The sequence below is a fragment of the Rhinolophus sinicus genome, chromosome 3 (genome assembly GCF_057876585.1).
Source record: "Rhinolophus sinicus isolate RSI-liver-muscle chromosome 3, RSI-T2T, whole genome shotgun sequence".
NCBI lineage: Eukaryota > Metazoa > Chordata > Mammalia > Chiroptera > Rhinolophidae > Rhinolophus > Rhinolophus sinicus.
This window is the reverse complement of record NC_142503.1, coordinates 28,361,997-28,385,728: the sequence shown is the minus strand read 5'-3', so window position 1 is coordinate 28,385,728 and position 23,732 is coordinate 28,361,997. Positions and strand designations below refer to the sequence as shown.

The window sequence follows — 23,732 nt, the reverse complement described above, 5'->3', positions numbered from 1 at the left end:
AAAGAATTCCTTCAGAAAACTTTATTCTTAGAAATAACTGTGAGCAATCCTGGGAGTAGGGAAGGAATGAAGGGAAGAGAAAAGTTGGACAAGAGAGACACAGAACTTTATGATGTGAGATGGGCAATGAGTCATCTATTATAAAAGTTATAATTTTATTGATACTAGGATTAGATTGCACTAAAAACAGGAGAAATGGGAAACGATCAGTGTAGTTATTACTGAATTGCTGAACTGGGTTGCGTTGCAAGCATCTGAGCTACAAAAGTATGCAACTCTTATCTGGGCTTGGTGGAGAAGGGGGTTTATCCAGGATTTCCCACATCAGGTCATGTTATCTATGGGTTATTCACAGAGAAACAATGTGGCACAGGCCCACAACAAACACTAAGCATTACCGCACAGCCATGAAATGACTGCTGCTTTTGGTCCTCAATAGAAACTCATAGTAACAATACTAAGAAATTGTTCTCTAATAGACGAAGAAAGGAAGAAAATGAAGGGACATGGGCAGTGAGCGAACCCACTCCCATTTCCCTGAATTTCAGAGTTGGGAGAATCCTGTCCACTTGCCCTGACCCACTGATTTTTTTCACGGAAACAAAGCAAATCACCACACTAATCCAACTTTCGCTCAAGTCCAACTTTCTTCCCCAAAGGTAATCACTGCTATTTGTTTTATGGATGTCCTTCTAGACCTTTTGTCTTTGTTTACATACATATATATATATCCATCATACGTATGTGTACATATACAGAGATATATTTTTCTACAGATTGCTGTTTTCATTTAATAATCTGTCTTAAAGACCTTTCCATATCAAGGTCTATTTCTTTCTTTGCTGCATAGTATGAACATACGTTAGAATGTGAGAATTGATTTCCTGGAAACACAGCAGCCTCAACTCTTTCAATCTGTCAATGACAATGAATAAAAGTCACTGTTCACTGGAGAGCAGCTTGTGAGTCACGATTTAAAAAAAAATCGACATAACATTCACCTCTAGCCATTTTATTTCTCAGTGTCTTTTGTAGCTATATATTTGCAAATAATCATAAAGACACATTCAAGGATATTCAATACTCTGATCCACTTTTCACTGTGCTTTTTTACAACTCCTCGCACCTAGCTACATGGTAGGAAGCAGCTATTGGGTTTGGAGTTCATAATACAGAACCTAACAGATGAAGTTAAGATCTTCTTGTTAAACGCTACAGAATTATAACCCTTGCAAGTGTTTTCAGTCTGGGCACATCAGTGAGGGTATTTTTCCAAGTAAAGTTAAGCTTTGTGGGCTTTGGTGAATTAATATTTTAAACTCTATTAGTTCTGAAAGTGTTTCTTTTCTCTCTCTAAATTTTATTATTTACTTCATCTGTAGAAGCTCATTTAGTCCCAAATGCAATAACAAATTATGGCAAAAAGATAATACACTACACATTGATTTTTAATGTAAAAGGAAAATTGTACTTTATGACAATCCCCTCAAGTCTATTCACTGCCTTGATATCCCAAATCTTCAATATTCCCATTATTTAGAACCTGTCACCCACCCCAATTCCTTGTTAAAACCAGAGAACACTGTTTTCTTACCCATTCCCCTGAGTTAGACACTAAAACACAAAATAGTTTTGGTCAAGGTTTGGCAAGTTTATATAACTTCCAACCATGAGTGACCTGTATCACTGACAACTATGTATGCCTTGAGAAAGTTTCGATAGCTCAAAGGAAGAGGAAAATTAAGTTAATCATGGGATGACACACAATCAATGTGTGTTATTTTGGTCAAAATTATCTAGCAAGTTTGTCTCAATTTTCAGCTTGAAACTGAGAAAACTAAAGGACACCAGTTTCCAGGCTCAGACCAACAGTAAAGTCGACACATTTCTCCAGAATGATGCCTGAAATGGAATGTGGGGGTCAGTTATGAGGCCCCAAGGGAGCGCACAGAGCCAAACCTGAGGCCTGGAAACGCTTGAGGAGTGTTGGCCACTCTTCACTGCTCATACACCAGGATTGTGCTTTCCTTGCAGACAGACATCTGGTGCTCTCCCCTTTATGGTGTTAGTGTTTGGTAACACTTTCATGAAGCAAAAATTATTACTCAGCTGACACCCTCCACAATATGTGATGAATCAAGACATAAAAGGAGCAAATGACATCCTGGGGAAGGACCACAGATTTACGCCAGTGCTGAGGATGCTGGTTACAAAAGTAAAGCATAATAAACAGAACTGTGCCACCTTAGCAAATGGTGGTGTCACGCTCAGTTGTCAATTTTAGTTAGTGTCAGAGCTGTCCTTAATGTCGGGAAATGGTGAGCCACGAGGGAAAAACAAATAAAGGGTGACGATAAGCAAAGAACCACTACTCCGGTATGTTTATAGAGGGTTTTTTAAAATGCTGGCATTATAAAATGAGTTAGCCACAGCCCCTGTCTCAGTGAGCCCAGTTTCTGGGCAGGGATCTATAAGGGAAGGAGTGGTCCAGCAATGGAGTGGCCCTTTACAAGTCAGGACAAGCTTCCCAGGGAACGTGACTCCTTGAGATGGGTGCTGAACTTGAGACAAATAGGCAATGAAGAGGAAGAGAACGGGAAGTTGGTGTCAAGGGAACCACTGCACAAATGTAAGACACAGCCTGGGTAGGTAAAGCACTTTGATCTGTTGGGAGTGGGTGGCGTACGGCTGGAGTATACAGTTGGGAGTGGGTGGAACTTCTCATGTTGGACTTGAGCAAGAAAAGGGATCTGAGACTAGAATGAACTGCACTCTAACTTTCTTATATATGTCCAACTTTGTACTCAACTTCCCAACTATGGCATATATCTGGACCTTGGTTACTCTGTCTGTAAAATGGGGACAGTAACAGTATCTGCATGTAATGTTTAAATGCATTAGCACATGCAGGATACTAAATATACAATAAGTGCTTAGTAAATGTTAGATATTCTTTTTATTTTATTTTTTTAAATTTCTATTGGGGAACATTGGGGAACAGTGTGTTTTTCCAGGACCCATCAGCTCCATGTCAAATCATTGTTTTCAATCTAGTTGTGGAGGCTGCAGCTCAGCTCCAGGCCAAGTCATTGTCTTCAATCTAGTTGTGGAGGGTGCAGCTCACTGGCCCATATGGGAATCGAACCGGCAATCTTGTTGTTGAGAGCTCATGCTCTAACCAACTGAGCCATCTGGCTGCAGGTCCAGAAGCTCAGCAGCACGGGTTGTCTTCAATCTAGCTGTAGAGGGCGCAGCTCACTGGCCCATGTGAGAATCAAACTGGCGACCTTGGTGTTGTGAGCACTATGCTCTAACCATTGAACCAGCCAGCTGCCCCAAATGTTAGATATTCTTACTTTTGGGGCACAGAGGCCTTTTATTGGTCTGAGCAGCATGGCTCATAGGGGGTTGGGCAGAGCTCCCCTAATCCGTCCTGGCTCCCATCTTCCCTCTCCTGGGAGTTCAAGACACCCCCAGGGGAGAGGATCATCGTGGGCACAGGTGTCAGGCTGAGCCAGGATAAAAAATACAGGGTTAGGATCTGCAAGGGGCTCATGGTGATGGAGGACATGTAGGGTTACCAGACAGTCCAGAAAATACGTCCATCAGCCAGAAGCGAGGCTGCTGCCCCGGACGGCTGCTCACCCTTGCCAGGAATGGGAGGAGTCAGGAGGAAAAGCTTCCCCGAGGCTTCCTACTGTGCCCTTCGTGCCATCAGCATCTCCCGGATGTTGTCCTTGGCTTCCTTCATGCTCCGCTCCAGGTAGGATTTTTTCTGTTCCAATTCTTTAATTTTTTCTTCTGCTACTTTCTGTTTCTCTAACAGCTGGTTGTGAATTACCTCCTTGGACTGAAGAATAAACATTCTTCCTACACCTTCATACATGTTAGTCTCATCTACCAAAGTCATAATCTCTGTATCTGTAAGATGCGCATGCTTTTTCGTTTTGTTTAGCTCTTTAGTCTGTATGTCTGCAAGCTTCACCTTCTGTTGAGTGTCAATAACTTTAGCTTGAAGCTCTGTGAAGGCCTTCTTCAACTCCAAATCCACGGGTGCCGCCATCTTGACTCGCTCTCTGCGCCCTAGATATTCTTATCACTGTTATTATTACTGTCATTGTTATTACCGCGAGCCTCTACCCTGATAACAAGGGCATATCTTTTCCCACAGAGAACCTGACAGTATTTTTACACCAGACTTTGTGCACTTAGGGCTTTGTATATATCATGTTTCCCCAAAAATAAGACTTAGCCGGACCATCAGCTCTAATGCGTCTTTTGGAGCAAAAATTAAAATAAGATCCAGTCTTATTTTAATATAATATAAGACTGGGTATAATATAATATAATATAATATAATATAATATAATATAATATAATATAATATAATATAATATAATATAATATAAATACCCAGTTGGGTCTTATATTAATTTTTGCTCCAAAAGACGCGTTAGAGCTGATGGTCCAGCTAGGTCTTATTGTTGGGAAAATACAGTATGAGGATGGGATGCTGTCCTAAGCCCAGCATGACCTCCACTATTTAAACCCACCCACACAGGCTACATGTAGGCAGTGGGACTCCAGGGAAGTGATATGAAAGGGGCAGGGGATGGAAATCTTCTTGTGTCAGAGATTCAGCCTTGGACTAAAGGCCATCAATTCCAGTCCCTGGAAGTCAGTGAATCCTCTGCTGCATCAGTAAGGGAGCTAGAGTGAGAGGATCAATGTTCTGGCAAGAACTGAAATTGACCAGTTGTGCAGCAATGGCATTTAGAACCAGCCCCGAATAGATGATGCAAACACAATTACCTGTACAAGGTGCTGCATATAGCAATTACTTTACATAAGGACAGGGCCTGGCATGGCATCTGCCATGAAATCAGCAGTGGTTCATGTCAGCTATTGTTATCACTCTTAGCCTATGGTTATGATAATGACTGTCATGATATCTCTATTTCAAGACTTCCTCTGACTGTCATAATCATTTTGCAGTATATACGTATATCAAATCATTATGTCGTACACATAAACTCAGGCAATGTTTATGTTTATCTCAATAAAGCCGGGGGAAAAATGTTAATAAAAAGACTTCCTCTAAGAGGTTTTCCTTTCTCCTCAGGCAGGTGAGCTGTTCGCCACCCAGCAGCCTCAGGACTGCCCCTCCAGTACCTGTAATCATTTGCCTGTGCCCTGGGACACACAGTGAGTTCCATGAGGTAAGCACTGCTGCTTTCGGCTTTGTAATGTCTGCTAGGAGCACAGGGCATGGCACCTAGTGGAATACTAAAGTTTGCTAAAACAATGAGGCAGATGAAGACGAATTTCAAATGCTTTAAACGTTGGCTTTGGGGCTAAAAGGGAATCAAATAAAAATCATTTCTTCTTAGCAAATAGTGTCTCTTCTTGGCTATTGCAAGTTGGCTTGACTATGTTTCCTATCTTTTTGAAGTCTGTTTATCTTTGACTGTATTCCAGAAATTTTCCCTGCTTGGATTTCAGCCTCTAAAGCTCCTTCCAGTTCCATATTTGCCTTCCTGTCCTTCCTTTCTGTTAAACTATGATCACCATCACTGAAGAGTATTCATTTTAAAGTACTTACCTGCCTCCAACCTGCCCCTGCAATAAGGCTCAGGTTCAAGCTCACTGTGTGGTTACCTTAATGCCATCGCCTGGACCACCCTGTTGCCTTTGAAGGGGGTTGGTTGATGGCAAAGTCAGAAAATGTGTGTGAGGTGTGTATATCTCATTTATTGTGTGCTTAAGATGCACCAGATACTATACTGAGCACATTTTATGGGTTTTCCCATTTTACTCACACAAAAACACTCTGAAGTGGGTATTATTAGGCACATTTTATAGCTAAGGGATCTTTTCTAAGGCTACCCAGCAATTACATGGGAGAGGCTAAATCTGTACTGGAGTCAGATTCTCCATCCCACCCTCCTGATTCCCACACTTGCCTGACCATCAAGGTCTACTGTGGCATTTGTCACACATACAGATTCCAAGGTCCTGACCCAGATCTATAGATCTGAACTCCATGGCCTTGGTCAGTCTGTATGTGGGCAAGGTTCTGGGAAGCTATAAGCTGACCTTGCACGTTCCACCCCCTAGCCGGTGATTTTTATGAATGATATGGTGGGAGGAGGGGACTCTTCACTATATTCTACTTTCTCACTCAGGTGAGAGTCACTGTGTGACTGCAGGGTCCCACTTCTAGGGCTTCCCCTCTATGTGCCCACAGCTGGTGCTCATTAGGACACACTCACGAGAGCACGGGCTGACTTATTTGAATGCCGCAGAATTCTGGAAAGTTACATTGATGGGGTCAGGTTGCTGAGGCTTTGGGCAGAAATACCTTTTAGAGGTCAATTCACAAGGAACCAGGCAAGGTCGTAACAACCTAGGAGCCAGGCCTCCTGCCTTTGCTCCATCATCGAATGATGTTTTACTTCAATTGTCATGGCTACCCTTTGGCACACCCAGTCCTGGGCCTGAGAGCAGTGATAATTCTAAGCTGAAATGTCCCTTGTTTTTTGGCTCACTGGATTGGATTCCCAGCCACAGTTTCTCCTGAACTAAAGTGTATTATCTTGTATACATTATGACTCTTGGCAGCTCTAAAGAAGCCTGTCTAATCTGAACAGGAAATCTATGGGCCTTCCAAACAGACAGCATCACCTCCCCAGATCTCCATGAGGGACTGTGTTTCTTCTATACTTCATCAGTAAATCATAGAGCACGTTATGGGAGATCATTTAAACAAACAAACAAACAAACAAAAACTGTTTTGCAAACAATATACAGAAATTTTGGAAGAGAAACCAGTGTCATGAAAAGAAGCACATACTTAAAGAAATTTGCAATGGCAATATTTGCTGTAAATGTATTTTGGGAGCAGCTAGGCCTCAAGGTACAAGAGTCAATGTGCAGGTTTACCTTTTCTCACAGGTCTACCTCTGGCTCAGTGGAACAAATGTGGAAGTTTCCTAATAACTTTAAGCTTTACATATTCCTTTCTTGTCTGGCAATGCTCTCTTTGGTGAGTTTTTTTCTTTTTTTTAAAACATCCTCCTGACACAAGCTTATGCACGTACTGAGGACATCTGCTTGTAGTTAGAGACTAAGACCCGGGGCCTGGCTTTGCAAATGCAGTCCTTTGGGCGATAAGACCAGTTAAAGGTGCAGTGACTTAAGAAGAACACATTGATGGCGGGTTTTATTATTATTATTATTTTTTTAAGGATACTAAAAGGAACAGTTAATATAAAAGCTGGGTCTCAGCTGGACGGCATCTTCCTTTGGCAAAACTTCCCAGCAACAACTCCAGCTTTCCCTTCCAATTGTTACAAGAACAGTGAAACCCAGCTAGCTGCCCCTAAAGCTGCCTTTCATTATGGAGAATGGAAAAGGTGTCAATAGTAGGCAATGGGCAATAAGCCAGCCCTGTATGCAAGGAGACAGCAGGGGCCCAGAGAAATCAGAGCCACGATAAGAGGAGCAACCAGAACCACAGTTGGAACTGGGCTAAGATCAAAACTAGGTAGGCCAGTCAGGGGCATAGGACTGAGACCAGAAGGATAGACAAAGAGCATACCGAGAGGGTCAGACTGAAGTGTGGTGAGAAGGGCAGAAGGGTCTCTTCCCTTATAATGCTGTCTTAGATGTTTTTAACACCTTTGGATTTACTCATGAAGGCAACAAACTCAGGCTGATTTATCTAATGATGACTCACAGATGGTGTGCTGGAGCTGGCACCTCTTCCCAACTCTGTGTTTGGTGATAATCACATCATTAACTTAAAATCAGCCATAGTGGAAATATTTACACCATCATAATTGGCAAATCAATGCTATAAGTCAAGACTCTCTGCCATCTAAGCCTGTGAAAATTCCATCTACCTTTCAAGATCATTTTGAGTGTCTTCTCCTCCATGAAGTATTTTTTATTTTCTCTGAGTTGAAATGTACCTCTCCATCCTTTGTGCTTTCACGACACTTTTTTAAAAAAAAATTCCTGGATCATGGCATTTAGTATTCTCTGCCTAATATCTTAGTTATCTGACTTGCCCAATGGATGAGAAACTTGAAGTCTGAAGACAAGGACCATGTCTCATTCTCTTTTTGACCCACCACAGCATTAGCACAGTTCCTTAAATATGTATTGCATGCTCAATACATAGTCATAGAATCACTGACTACCTCACTAGGAGGTCTTTCAAGAAAAGTTGTAGGAGAACTGACTCTGGGTGGTGAACACACAATGGGATTTATAGATGATGTAATACAGAATTGTACACCTGAAATCTACGTAATTTTACTAACAATTGTCACCCAAATAAATTAAAAAAAAAAAAAGTTGTGAGGTATCATGACTTATATTATTACTTTGCATTTATGAGACATTTTGTGGCCTCTGGAGTCTCAAGTAGCACAAAAGAAGACCCTAAAGCACATCATTAGATCCTACGTCAATTGTTCTGCGACCATGAATGCTCAAAGTTGAGGCAAAGCCAGCGTATTTTAACTCATTTTCATGGTAGTTAGCTCCTTAAAAGTGTTCAGTGAGGAAAAGAAATAGGAAAATAAGATTGTTCAATTTCCTCACCTCCCTTCCTGTCACCTGAATGGATGCATTTGCCTGGTTTGGATACAGCAGCAAGCCCATCTGGATATTAAGGTGGACGATACTTGTTGCCTGTTTACTAGGCTGAGACTGGTAGTAGGGACTCTTCAGTCCTGCAAATTGGTTGCTTTGGCAAATTCATGGAGCTTCTGGTTCAGACCAGGCAGTGTTTCAGAGGCACAGCATGTTAAAAGTGTCCTAAGAAAGCCTATACTTTGCCAGAGGTCTTAAGGTGTGTTTTCTCCTCTCTGGGCCAAGGCATCTTTTATAAACAGGTTGGTCTGGGCTCCTGCCACTCTGCCTCTTTTTTCTAAGCTCCACTCCTCGATTTCCATGTAATATATCTTGAACAAAACACTGTTCTCTTGGTAAGTATTTGAGAGCTAGAGAAAGTGGTCTTCAGTCAGAACTGCAGTGTGTGAGCACTTACGATGTGCCAGGCACTGTCCTTGATAGCGGGGATACAGTGGTGAAGACAGCAGGTGGAATTCTGCCTTTGTGGGCCCATGTTCTGGTGTGTGTGTGTGGCGGGGGGAGACAGTACACAGACAAGAAAATAGATAATGCCACATAGCAGCGTAGGGTAGCAAGATGTGAGGAGAGTGGCTATCACAGACCTGAAAGCAGTATGGAAAAATATAGGCTCTAGGATGGGTCTGAGGAATGACAAAGAGGCTGGTGGGCAGGAGCAGCGGGAGGGAGGGGCGAGAAGAAGGGTTTGAAGTTGCAGAGGTGCCAGGGCCAGATCTTTCCTGGTCTTGCTGGCCAGGGTAAGGACTTGTAGACTGTTCACCATGTCAGGTTCCATGAAAAGGACCCAAGTGAGTTGCAGCTGTTACTGCGTCAGACCTGTTCCATTGTGGTATGTCCTTCCCACTTGAATCCTTTAGTGTAATAGTTGGGAAGTGGGAGATGGTAGCACTGGATCCTGAGGCTATTTGGTGTATGCGTTTAATTCACTAATAATTGTTATCCAATTGTACTTGGTCTAAGTTACTGACACAAACCAGAAGGCCATTTGTTTGTTCAAGACATATTTATTGAACATCCGTTATGTGCAAGGCACTATGCTACACATGGGTATATGGTGGTGAACACAGTAACACAGGCCACAAGTTCATTGCTCTCTGTTCCCCTAAACGGATCCTCAGTCCCAGAACAATGCATCTGTTAGCCCTCTGGTACGTTCCTGAGACTAGGTCTCTGCTCACGTTACATCATTCTCTTTGCTTTCTCCAGAATGGGAAGATCAGAGGTTAATTCCCATCTATAGAGTAGGGAATAACAGTTTTCAGAAAACAAAATAATGTACATAAAGTACTTCATAGGATGTTTGGCACATAGTGTTTATAATTACAATTACCTCTCAGTTAGTGGCATTTATTATATATGTCACTCATCAGATAGTTACTTATGTCCTATGCTGTATCTTGCACTATTTAGTTTGCATGTGTTGATATTCTTTCCCCCTCAATTAGGTTACATACAAATCCCCTGAAAGTAGAAGCCACATTGTATCCTTTCCAACCATGCACACAGTAGGCCCTCAATAAATATCTGTAGTATGTTAGCTAATCTGGCCTTTTATACTAACAACCTGTCCTTTTGATTAGTTTTTATCAGATTATAGGTTTATTAGTTAACAAAGAGTCTTAGTGGAAGGTCATAAACATTTTACAGATATATTTGTCACATCTGTGTATAATAAAAGAAAACATAAAACTTTGACACAGCTTCTCTCAGATACTTGACTCAAAGTTTTTAGATTCATTTTCTGAAGGCCAATTTTGGAAAGAAATTGTTGAAACTCTGCTTTGTGGCTAACATGGGACCAGCGCCAAAAATTATTCTGCAGTGGAAAATGGAAGCTCTACCAAAAAGTGAATGGAGATGGATAAGGTGACAACCTACCGTAGACATGTACCTTGGCAGCAAGGTACCTGATGCTTATTTTTTTAAACTTTGTCCTTTTCGTTGTGCCTTCTGTAGTTTTTGGCTGCGGTGAGAAGCAACCTTTATGGGTGCTGAACCTTAACTTTAAATTTAATGTTACAGTTTCCAAAATGGACAATTAAAATTAAAGTCAAAACAGTCAATCAAATCACACACCATCAATTTAAAGTGGAAAATTATACCGGGTGTGAAAAAAAATGTTTTTATGACATTTTTCTGGAAGGAATATGTTTAAACTAAAAAGTAGCTACATTTCTTTGTAGCTATAGGGCAGACAAAGTCTTAAAAGTCTAGAACATAAGTTTTGTTTCCTGGCTTGAGTTACGTTTAGTGTGATGATGATATGACATAAAGAAAAAGAATCAAAAGCCTTATTGATAATCCATATGTGGCCACTGCTCCAGCCATGGATGCCTTGCACAGTGTGTCTTTGTGTCAGCCTGAAGGGGCATCCTGCCCATAGGCTTTCTGGCGGGACAAGGACACTGTATGGCTTTAAGTGTTCCCTGATCGAATGTGGGAAAAGCAGCAGCTAGCCAAGTTCTGAACAGAGTTTTTATTGTGCTGAGGCCAGGAGGTGATGGGGAGGGAGAGGGATAGGACTCCCACAGAATTCTGCTCTGCTCTACTTTCTGGTAGATGTAAGTTTAAAAGGCGGAGAAGGACACCTCTGGGTAGATTGGGCAAAGGAAGGTTATGGGACTTTATAGAGTTCAAGTTCAGGATCTGCAGGAAATTGTATACATGCTATATATAAAAACATATATGTATATATTTATATATTTAATTTATATTTTTAAATTTACATTTAATGTATATTAATTTACATATATCTTTATATTTAATGAACTTCCTAGCAGCAGCTAGTGCAACTGAAGAGCAACCAAAATAATATGAACATTTAAATCCCAACTGAGGCTTGTTTGCAATTAGCCCCCTGCCCTCAATTGGAAAATCTGAATTGCCTGGTTTCTTTTTAATAGAAGGAACATGTAGGGAAAAGGATCTATCTATAGAAGCCAGAATTGTTAGGCCACCAATGTCATTTCAAATATACACCACAATAGGTTCTAGTAAATGAGACATTTCTCTTTCTAAAGAATAACATCAAGGAACAACAAAAAAAACTCATCTGGAAAGTGTACTCTATTTTTGGGTTCTTATTTGTTGTGCTCCCAGAATTTTCTTTCCTATTCCTGGATCTTTTAAGCCCTGCCTGAATGACCAACTCCAGTTCCTGGTTTCTTTTCTTCTGAATCCACTTCAGCTGTACCTCTGTACCTTCCCCTCCACTAAAACTGTACTTATCAAATCCGATGGTCTTTTCTCCTTCCTTACATCACTCACCTTTTCAGATGCATTTGACCCAGTAGATCATTGTCTTTTAAAGATACGCTCTGCTTAGCTCCCATGATGCCCAATTTGCTTGGTTTCCCTTTTATTTCACTGGCTGTTCTTTCTTGGTCTCCTTTGTTGGTTGCTCTTCCTCTGCTTGACCCCTAAATATTGCAGTGTCATAGACTCTTCACGAGTCCACCCCCCACCCCCTTTTTTCCCCTGCCAGGGGAATCTCATAAAGTCTCATGGCTTTAAACACCATCAATATGCTGATGGTTCCAAATTTCTACCTTCAACCTGAGCCTCTCTACTGAACTCCAGGCCCCCCTCAGTCTCCTTGGCATCTTCACCAAATATCCAATAGGTGTCTCAATCCTAACACAGAACTCTTGAGTAATCTCTGACAAAACCTGTTCCTTCTCAGCTCTTCACAATCTCTGTAACTTATTTCACCATCCACCCTGGTACTTCAGCCAAAAACCTGTAGGTCATCTTTGTTTCTTCACTTTCCCTAAGTCCCATCACTTCCTTTAACCCATCAACAAGTTATGTCAGTTCCATCTCCTTTCACTTCTGTCCACCTCCTTTGCTATTATTACAGCCCAAGCCCCCAACACCTCTCGCCTGAACTATCAAATAGCTTCCTAACTCATTGTTCCATGTCCACTTTCGTCCCCCTTCAATTAACTACTGAAACATTAAACAGGGTGATTTTGAAAGCATAAGTTAGATCATGTCCTTTCACTGTGTAAAATTCTCTAACGCTTCCCACGTAATCAAAGTCCAAACTCCTTATAATGGCCACCAAGACCCTTTATGTAGTAAACATGACTACCAGACTGTCTTCCCTCTTCCTCTGTCCTAACAGAGGTAGCTATTCCTCTCCAAGCAGCTTTTGAGCCCCGAGGCACGGTGACCCAACCCCAGTTCCATGAGGAGGCATAACTGGATGGAGGGCTATTCGCTATCTCTTCCTAAGTTCAAGAAACCCTGGAAAGCCTATGACAATTTCTTAAAATTAGCAACAAATAAATGGTTGCTAATTTGCTTAGCTGGGCATAAAAGGCTGTTAAAGCAGGCAGAATCTTTGAATGCAAATAGTTGGCAATCTGAAGAGTAGCTAATATCTTTTCCCTATCCTCAGCATCATCACTATTTTCTTGGCCTCTAAGACTTAAATTTTTGGATTTTCTATGATTCCTCCTTTTCCTACTAATTGTCAGAACATATCATTGGTTGTTGCTTCCCGTTAAGTGATAATTAGGCTTCTCCCTTCCTCTTTTTCCCTCTTTTCCTCTGATGCGATCTCCTTTCTTCACCCAGGCCCTGAGCAGGGGATTCCAGTACATTCTTTGTATTCCTGCTGGATTAATCTTCCTAAATAACATTTTCATTTTGCCACACCCCTGCTTACGGACTCAAATGGCACCCTCTCGCTTGCTGGATTAAATCCAAATTCTTCAGCCCAACATTCAAATCATTCCTTCAGAAGGCACTGCTTTAGTCCTCCAACTTCTTTCCCACAATTTATTAATGTAAACACATGCTTCAGACAAGACAGGGTCCTTCCGATCGTCAGTCAGTCTGTATCCTCTTTTCTGTCTCCTTAAACTTTTTCTCTTTACTCTTCTTCTGCTGAAAGTTTCCACCCTTTCCTCCCAAAGAAAAACCTCTGACTCACTGGAAAAGACCCCTCCTTTATAAAACCTTTCATGATAATGGACTCCATTCTGACAATTTTTGACATTTGACCCCTTCCCTTTCGTGCTCACACCGAAGTTCTCTATCAGTGATTTTTCTTGAAAAGATCGCTGAGGAAGAACATGGAATGCAAACTATTTGTGTACAGTTACTATCATTAGGCTGATCTCTCCAAACAGGAAAATGTGACCTGAGTGTATGCTATAAATGAGTAGCCTAACAGTGGAAGAGAACACACAGACTTCTAAAAAAGTTCTTGAAGTCACATTGGAATGTGAACTGTTTAGAACACTTATTTCCAATAATTAGAATCTATCCAAAGCTTCTAGGAAATAATTTACATTTTTCTCCCTCCTTGAACACTTTCTCACAGTAGATTGGCATAAATAGGTTTATTTTAGAAATATTAAAATTTATACTCACATCCCCTTTTTAAAATTAAAAGCCCCTGAGTATATGTTTACTTAAAAAATTCTACTTCCAGAGTGCAATTTTAGCAGGTAATCCCTTTTGTTTCTTAACCACAATATCTATTTGTTATTCATAACGGGTGGCACGTAAAAAGGTTTAGATGATACATCCATATCGTCTAAAAATGTCTTCCCTAATCCCATTTCTTGATAATGAAAAATACTGAGACGACAAACTGATTATACATAATCATTTCAGTCAACACATTTATAGTGAGTGTTGCCTAACTGCCTGCGCCTAGCTCTTTGCTAGGTTCTGTAGGCTAAGGAAAAGTAGCTGAAGAGATGGTTCTGGGCTTAGAAGCTATAGTCTAGTCAGGAAGCAAAACTAGCAGACCAGATGTCACCCGCTACTCCAAAGGGCGAGAACTCATTGATGCACAAGGAGCTCAAGAAGTGGGAGAGCTGCACAGTCAGGACTAACTTGATAACTTTTAATGGAAGTGGGGACTACAATCGATTTTGAAGGCATGTAGAGAATGGAGGATGCAGATAAACGGGCAGGTGAATGAAGTAACTTGCCCCAGGGCAATGATAAAAGGGCAAGACCGGATTACAGGAGCATTGCTAGGGACACGTATGGCCACGATGGGAGGGTGTGTTTGGGAGGAGATGGAGGAAAAGTTGGACATCTGATGTGGAGCCAGATGGCCTCAAAACACAGACTTGAAGCATTTGGAAATGGGAGCCACTAAGACTCTTGAGCTAGAGTGTGTAGGACAAACGGTCTGTTTCAGGAGCTGGGCTCTTCATCTGCATGCCTGAGGGACTGGCGAATCCAAGGGGCTCTTGCAATGGCCTGGGAATGACCTCTGGGAATACTGAGATCATGTCTATTATTCTCTCTTGTTGCTACTTGTTCAGAAGACCTTGACAAAATGCGGCTTTCTCCACACGATTTGATTTCTATGTGAAAATTTCCTCTTTCACATCTCCTGCCAAGTCTGCTAAGGACCATCCCCCTTGTCTGCTTCCCTTCAGTGGATGGAGACCTCCCCTTCAGAACCACCCTCACCCTCATGACCATTAAGTGATAAAACACATAATTGATCATAAATTTGCATCAGCTGAAACTTCACATCCAGGAAGGCCCCAAAATTAACACAAATGCTTGTCTTGAAAAGTTTTAACTTGTTGAGAAAAATAAAATATTGAAACTTTTTATTAAATGTTCACCTCCCTGAAAAGTGGGCTATGTCAAATTCCCCTTTCCTCTTGAGTTTGAGCTCCTTTGATGCCATGTTGGAAAGGTTCTAGAAAATTTCTGACACTTTCATCAAAATAGAATAATCTGATTTTGATATTAAAGGCTTGGTCTGTATATTTTAGAATAGGGCCACTCTAATTGGAGGGGGTGGAGAAGGCCCAAGTCTGGCCACTAGGCAGCACTTACTTGCTTCCTCTTTGCAGAAACCAGTGATGAAAAAGCCTCTGGCAAAAAGTTGAGAAATTAAAAAACAAAATAAAATACTTGATTTAATTATAATATTTCAGAGGCTATTTTTACTAATACCCGGAAATTTATGAGGCACTTATGGCAGCAGAATAAAGAACTTTTCTACTTATTAAATCGATAAATAATAACTGAAAACTTACTACACCTAGTATATGACTGGCATAACTCAAAGCACTATGGATGTAACACTCAAATATCTGTGTCCACATAACTGTATATTTTATGGCTACCTTATCTCAATAGTATCAGTTTGGTTAAAAATGCCCAAGACAATATCTGTCTGGTGATTTTTTTTCCTTTTTTAAAAAGAATTATTTATTATTTCATTTTTCAATTGCAGTCAACATTCAATATTATTTTGTATTAGTTTTAGGTGTACAGCATAATGGTTAGACATTTATATACTTTACGAAGTAATCTCCCCAATTAGTCTAGCACCCACATGTCACTATACATAGTTATTACAATATTATTGACTATATTCCCTATGTAGTACTTTATATCCCCATGACTAGTTTGCTGGTGACTTTTTAAAAAGTAATCCAATATCTTTAGTAAGCAAAGAAATGAGATTATGAGATGGAAAAACTACAGAATAAATTTGGAAAACAACCAAATAAATCCTTCGACAGTTCAATCTCCTTTATATACAGATTTCATTAACAGTTTCTGGGGGAATATGCAATGCATTAACCTAAGTAAATGTCAGGAGTGACAGCATTGTGTACGGAATGCATCATATTACTAACAATTAAAGGTTCAAGTTTACACGGTGGGTTATTTGTGCCTCTACTCATTTCTCAGATAACAGATGCACATCAGTGTATGTACACAAAACTATCCTAATTTTCTTGTTAGCATTGTTTTCTGGAGAGTTTATAAAACCTTAAGAGCGTAGTCTTGTAAACTGCCCAGGTGTGGATTTCATTTAAAGCAGGTATGATTTTTTTTTCTTTTCTGATGACCCAGCAATTCCACCCCTAGGTATCTATCTGGAGAAATCCAAAACTCTAATCCAAAAAAAAGTTATGCACCCCTATGTTTACTGCAGCACTACACACAATAGCCAAGACATGGAAACAACCGAAATGCCCATCGGTTGACGACTGGATTAAGAAGCAGGTATGAATTTTCTGCAAAGTCCTCCGGGTGCAAAGAATGCCACATTATCGTACTTCTCTAACATTGACTTGAGTCTGATGCTGAGCCTCCCCAGTTCTTACCAAGTTGGTGGGATACTCAATTCAGTTATTTCCATAGGAAATTGCTCTATTTCTTACTCCTGGATCAAGGGAGGGTCTTTGGAGATCTTACACAGAGGTGAACATTTACTCTCCCCCCTCCCAAATATCCATTATCTTTCTTCTCCTTAAGTCCCAACTTTCCTTAACTCCTAACATGCTCACCTCTCTCTGCAATATTTGTAAACAAACAAATTTAGGAAGAGAAATCCCGTCCTAGACCTGAAAATCCCTTGGAGCCAAGGGAATAAGAACACTTGCCTGCTTTCTGAAATGTGAGCTGGGACAGAACACAAAGTAATGCAACAATAAACGTTCCTGCTATATGATATGTTAAGTGGCTAATGTTCACCTTCCATTCTTACTAAATGACTCAAAAGTGTTGAAAGGCAGCATTTTCTCAGTCATTATTTCCTTGGACTTGTAACCTAGAATAGAGTAGTAATTTGTGTTCCTTGCAAAAAATGTTCTCCCTGTCCTACAGAGCTTGCTACTCTCGTAGCAAGGGCCAGCAGCATTGGCATGACCTGGGGGCTTGTCAGAAACGCAGAGTCTCAGGCCCCATACTGGACCTTCAAAATAAGAATCTGCATTTCAGCAAGTTCCCCAGGTGATTTATATGCACCTTTAAGTTTCAGAAGCACTTCTCTAGGTGGTTTCTCTTCTCTTTTTTCTTTTCCACTTCTCAAACACCAGGCATACCCTTGCATTTCTTATGGAGTCCGCCCCCCAAAACAAACAAACAAACAAACAAACAAACAAAAACAACCCTTCCAAATGAGTAATGAAAGGTAAGCTTTTAAAAGGGGCTTCTTTCTGTTCTGCAGCACTTGGATGAAAACCATGTCATGACATCTGGGATTAGGTAATCAACAGATGTCCAATGGGAAGACAGTTCACATTTTTCTTTTGGAGGGAACAAGGCACAGTTATGCTCTGGTTCTATGTTTATGCTGCTAATTTTTGTCTAAATTGTGTATGGAGGGACTTCTGAACTGGGACCATGAAACTGTAATTTGAGAAATCAAAGACCAGCATTTGGTCCAGGTCCCAAACACAGCTTACTGACTGCTTACAACAGACAGCAAGAAAAACGTCCTGTGAGCCAGGGTACAAGTAGTTTTCAAAAGTCATTAGACTTGGGAAAATTCTATTTAGCCTATAAAATTTGCACTTGGCTGAACCACTTACACTTTGCAATGCCAGCTTATTTTACAAGCAGATGTCCCCCTCTTCTAATGCCCCTAACTCTAATAAGCCAAGAATCGGGAATATTTTCCTGTTATAAATACTCAGTTCTTCCCCATGCTCCACCTCCAGTGAAGATTAATGAGAGAAGAAAAACAGATTAGGTTTTTTTCCTTTTTTCAAAATCATTTCCACATTTCACGACATTTAGGTACATCATTCACTCATTCATTCACTCATCTCCATTTCTGTCCAAGTTCAAGTGGCTGTTTTCAAAGCAATTTTATGTCTTCAAGATAATCAAATCAAATACCTGAAATAATTTACAAGTGATATCCCGTTTTTGAACCATGCTCTACAAATTATATAGCTTTCCACAGTGATGCCTCGTACAGAGGCTTACCAAGAAGTACTTGGTTTGTTCACGTCTTAAAAACATTTATCAAGTGGCTATTATGAATCTAATTGGTTATCAAACATAGATTAGGCAATGTAAGAGGCAAAGGTTGTGAGAAGTAGAAGTATGACAAATCCCCATGCTCAAGTAGATCACAGCTTAATTGGAGGAGCCAGATAGGAACACATACACAGTGAAACATCAGCAATGAGTCAGAATTAAGAAAGCATTACTAGAGGGCCTTCCCAAAATGTTGCCTGATGAGTGACACTAACTAGACCAGTGATATATAGTCACTGAAAGTTGGAACAGCCTGAGAAAGTTACATGGATAAATTATGACTCGAAGTGGATCCTGGAGGACGGCTAGATAGGAGTTAGAAGAAGAGAAATGTCAAGAGGGCATAGCCCTAGATAATATTATGCACTTATTTTGACTTTGAAATACCTCTATCCGAAATCATTGTAAAAAGAAATAATTTCTCCTCTGGAAGAGCAATTAGAAATGATTCCCTGCATTTTGTGAGTAAATGAGGCTTGATGTACAGAAGGTCTAGATCCCAAGCTTATATAGATACTAGGGGCGACTTAAGGAGCTGCCTTGCATGCTGGATACACTGAGAATTTCTGAGCAGGTGCCATTATAGACAACAATGTTTTGATGCACAGAACTCTGGAGTCAGATGGAAATGCTAAGCGAAATAAGTCAGACAGAAAAAGTCGAGAACCATATGATTTCACTGACATGTGGGATATAAAACTGAAAGCAACAAAGGAACAAGACAAACAAACAAAAACTCATAGACACAGACAATAGTTTAGTGGTTACCAGAGGGGAAGCGGGGCGAGGGTAGATGAGAGTAAAGGGGATCAAATATATGGTGATGGAAGGAGAACTGCCTCTGGGTGGTGAACACACAATGTGATATATAGATGATGTATTACAGAATTGTACACCTGAAATCTATGTAACTTTACTAACCACTGTCACCCAATAAACTTTAATTAAAAAAAAAAAGAATTATAGGGAAAAAAAGCAATCTCCCCTGAAAGGTGCACTTATCACTCTGAGAGCAAATGTAGTTCTAATTTAATCCAGGGAGGATAAACAGCTTACCAAATCGTCAAACAAATGGCTTGAGCTAAGAGTACACAGCCAAAAGTTTCATAATATTATTAAAAATATAAAATATAAACAAACTACAATAACACCTAGTAAGTTACCACTGGAAAAATATTTGAGCAACAACTACACAACCTCAGAGATGCCCTGGTTCAGAAGCCAGAACCCAGTCGTGGCCGATACGGTCCTCAGGATGGTCTCTCCATCCTCCCTGTCATCATTCCTCATCACTTAATATTGCCTCAGATGGAATCACCACCTGACACTGTGCTATTAAGTTAAAGTCATCATACTGTACACTCTTGGCCTCTATCCAAGGAATATTTTTTATATTTTTAAAAATCAAAATGCCAGAAAAGTTTTTTTTTAATCATTATGAATCTGTGTCTTGTGAAGGAACCAAAAAGCAATTGTGAAGAGTTTCCAATATTAATCCTCCATGTGTGGCAAATCATCTATAATTGTGAACATTATTAATGTTACAACAAAATTAAACGGCTTTCCCAACACAGGCTTGCTGGCAGAACATTTCTGAGAAATGCTATGCCTGTAACTTTGGGTCAAATCAATGACACAGCTCATCTTTCCAAAGACTTAAGTGAAATGCCTATTTTTTTTTTTTTTTGAGTTTCTGTAAATCATAACACTACATAAAGTCCATATTGATGTGTTTGTTCCAGAACTTTCTTGTAATGGGACTTGGAGGCATTCATTCATTGTTCAGGAAGAAGAGCTAATTCTGTATGTGTGTGTTCCAGACTTTCTTTTTGGAAATTAAATACCTAAATTTGATGTTTCCAGTCATCACATTTGCAGAATATGTAGTCTACAATTTCTCTGGTAGGTAAGCTACAAACATTGATTTATTCTTGGTCCCAAATGGATGATGTCCTAAACACTTATTTCTGGGAACTATCTCGGTTACAAAAAACAGTACAGAAGTTGGGAAAACAACGTTTATTTTGCTCTTTTAAAATAACGTGTATGGTCTTTCTAGTTCTGTGTTAAAGCTGGCACGTATCTTTTCAAGTTTTCTACTGTAAGCAACTTTTGAGATAGTAACACTAGATATAATGACAATGAATTTAGTATGAGAAACAGTCCCATACTGGAGTTTCAAGGCACTAAAATGTGAAGATTGCAATTCTTGCCTTAATGAAAATCTGCCTATAGTTGGGAGCTTCCTTTAGGAAAAGAAAATGACACCATTAAAATATTCATAGAACAGGGGAAAAGGTCCATACTATATAAAAATATTTCTCCAAATAAACTGTGAAATGAATGAGGCTACATCATGTTCCTTCTCTCTCTCTTTTTTAAATATCCTTTATTTTTGAGAAGACAGGGAAAAAGAAAAAAATTCTAACAACTGTAAAAACCTATATCTACATTGCTATAGACTGACCTATAAGTCAGGTGGCTACTCATTTTTAAGCTGAGGTTGTCTTTGAACACACGTGGTATAGATATATTAAAATGACCTGTTCCTTATCTCCTCTTTTTATATTCCTTTGTTTGGTTTCTTTTCTTTGTCATAGGGGTCAGACCTGCATTATAGTTTGATAGCTCTGCTAGTCTCCTCTAGTTCCATCTCCATGTTTTCTCACAGGCATTTCCTCTATCAAATCTCTTGCATACATCTAATCTCCCAGGAAATCTCTTACAGGTTTGCATCTCAGAAAACCCAGGCTAAAATAGCAGCCAACCCTTTCATTCCCAGAATCACAACAGCTTGAGAAAAATAAATGCTTTTAACTGGTCAGTCACTGAACAGACCCGAAAACACTGTATTATGAGCTTATGAACTGCTTAGCTTTGTTTCTTCTCCTAAAAGTGAAGTGCGTGCACTGGCTAAAGAGGTTGGCAAGCTTTGAAATAAGAAGAGAGTCTCAAGGACTTGGAGGGGTTCAGCCTCAGGTTAGATTTAGTGCTTGCCAAGGAGGGCCTAGCCGGCTGGAGGAACATGGCTAATCTCAGCATCTAAGACTTTCTTACTTTTCATTTCTCCCTTGAACGTGCTATCCTTACATTTATTTCCTCTACACTCCTGTGATTTCTGTCTGGTTTTCTTCCACTAGAAATCTCATTTCCCTTCTTTGACACATGAATAAAAAAAGAAGAGTAACTCCTACGGTATCACAGACTTACAAAATTCTGTGTCCTGCCATTCAAGGGCTTCATGAGAGCCTTGGCTGTCAAGAGCCTTCCATGCCTCCTGATTTACTATTTAAAGCCATGTTTGCGTTTTAGTGACAGCCACTAAGGCCACTTCATCTTCCAAGGTTTTTCTTAGTCACTGAACCATTATTTTCCCTTCTTAAGCACTGTGCCAAATGACAGACAGCACAGATGTTAAGGCTGATTTTGAATTATAGAAAAGGAGGGTGAGATTTCCAATGGTATCTGAAAAAGATTAATGTTGAGAAAGCAAAAGATAAATGTGTTCACAATAGAGTGAAAATGAATCTGGCCAATTTTGTGTTTGCTCACTCTACCAATTTATTTCCTTTGAACCTGTGATCTAGAATTTGTTGTGTCTATGAAATCAATCAGGACACTTTGTTCTTTACCTCAGGGTCTTCTAAGAAGTTTCTGTGGGTGGACACCTTTGGTTAGCGAGCTAACAGCACCTCACCCTTGGCTAGATAGGGATTAGTCTAAACCTGCTAAGGTTTTTCATTCACCTTTGTCAGATACTCACCCTTGCAACATCCTTTGCAACCGACTGGAGGTGGCAGGTGACAGAGTTCTGACTAAAGAGACTGAAGAGGAAGTTGGGTGAGGACTTCTGGAGCCCCTTTAGATGCCTTAACAAAACGGACAGCTGTATACAAGAGAAGTCTGTCCCTCTTCTATCTCCACGCCTTCAGTATGTATGAGATGTCTGGAGTTTTAGCTACCATTTGGCCACCATGCAGTGACAATCATGAAGCCAAAAAGCTGACACACTAGGGGTGGAACAGAAATACAGGAAAAGCCTGAGATCTTGATGGCATCCTTAAGCTGCCTAAACAAACCTGAGACCACGTACTTCTAAATCTGCTTTTAAGTTAAGCAGTAAACGTCCATTAACAGCCACTGGTAATGAGATATTGCTACTTCCACCAAAAATAATTTAAAGCCCCCTGTCTGCCTCTCTGTGCTTCTGGAAGAGGCTTTGATTCACACAACAGTTCCGATCACATGGCTTCTCTCCCACTGCTCCGAGCCCCACCTGGGATCTAGAACGTTGTTTCTTCCTCTTGCCCTTTCTGTTTTGGGAGAAGTAAAGGCTCTCGGCTATTGCTAGCTCTGGGTCCTTCACCATCCTTGGTTGATTTCTTTAACTTTGTGGGCCCTTTTGTAAAGACTCTCTCCAGTTGAACTCTCTGCATATGCCATCTCTTTCCTCACTGGACCTAGACTGATAAAATGGATTTCTATACACATTGAGTTTTATTTTTTTGATTCCACAATATTGACTGAGGGTTTTCGAAAATAAGCACCTTCCAAGCTGCCAGAAAAAGTAGAGTATGATGAGGTTCTAGCCATGTAGCTATTAACAGAAACAAACACTTTCTGTACTGGGTAGATGTGAAGATAGAATTTGAGTTTCAACAACAGACAAGAGAAAAATGCAGAATATGTAGTACCATGCCCTATTTCATCATAATCTGACGTTCTTTACATAGTATAAATTATCTCTGAAATTTATCTTTTTGGTTAGTTTAACCTGAGGGTTTAAAAAATGAGGAATGAATGTTTTGTACTTGCAGTACTATATTATTAACCAGTGGCTTTCAATCTTCTCTGACAACAACCCACAAAAACAAATATATTTTACATTCGACCCATATGTTCATCACTTATGTCTGTGTGTCACTAAATAATACTTACAATTACTATGAATGACATAATCTTCCATACTAAAGAGTACAATATACGTCTTACTCTTCTGTTCTGTGCTATTTAATTAAAAAATACTAGTTGAGACTTACTAAATAAATTTCATGGAAGTCTAGTGATTGCTATTTATAGTGTAAAAAACATTGCTGAATACATTTAACTTTTTAGTGAAAAGGCTCTAAATCCATGACCTGAAATGTGGCTTAGTAGAAAGAATAATAAAAATACTAATAAATTTTATGCTGTTTAATAGTTTACAAAGAATTTTCACATTGATTAATATAGTTTAATAACCACAGTGAGCCAGTAAAATAGATAAGGCTCTGATTTCCATTCTTAGACAAGAAAACCAG

The 23,732-nt window shown here is 40.0% G+C and overlaps 1 protein-coding gene and 1 pseudogene across 3 annotated transcripts in view; both read right to left on the bottom strand.

The window, feature by feature from the left end:
• The window catches only part of GHR (growth hormone receptor), a 233,381-nt gene that overhangs the window by 66,527 nt on the left and 143,122 nt on the right, over nt 1–23,732 (bottom strand). The window lies entirely within an intron of this gene.
• On the bottom strand, nt 3,642–4,078 carry LOC109456311 (prefoldin subunit 1 pseudogene; annotated as a pseudogene).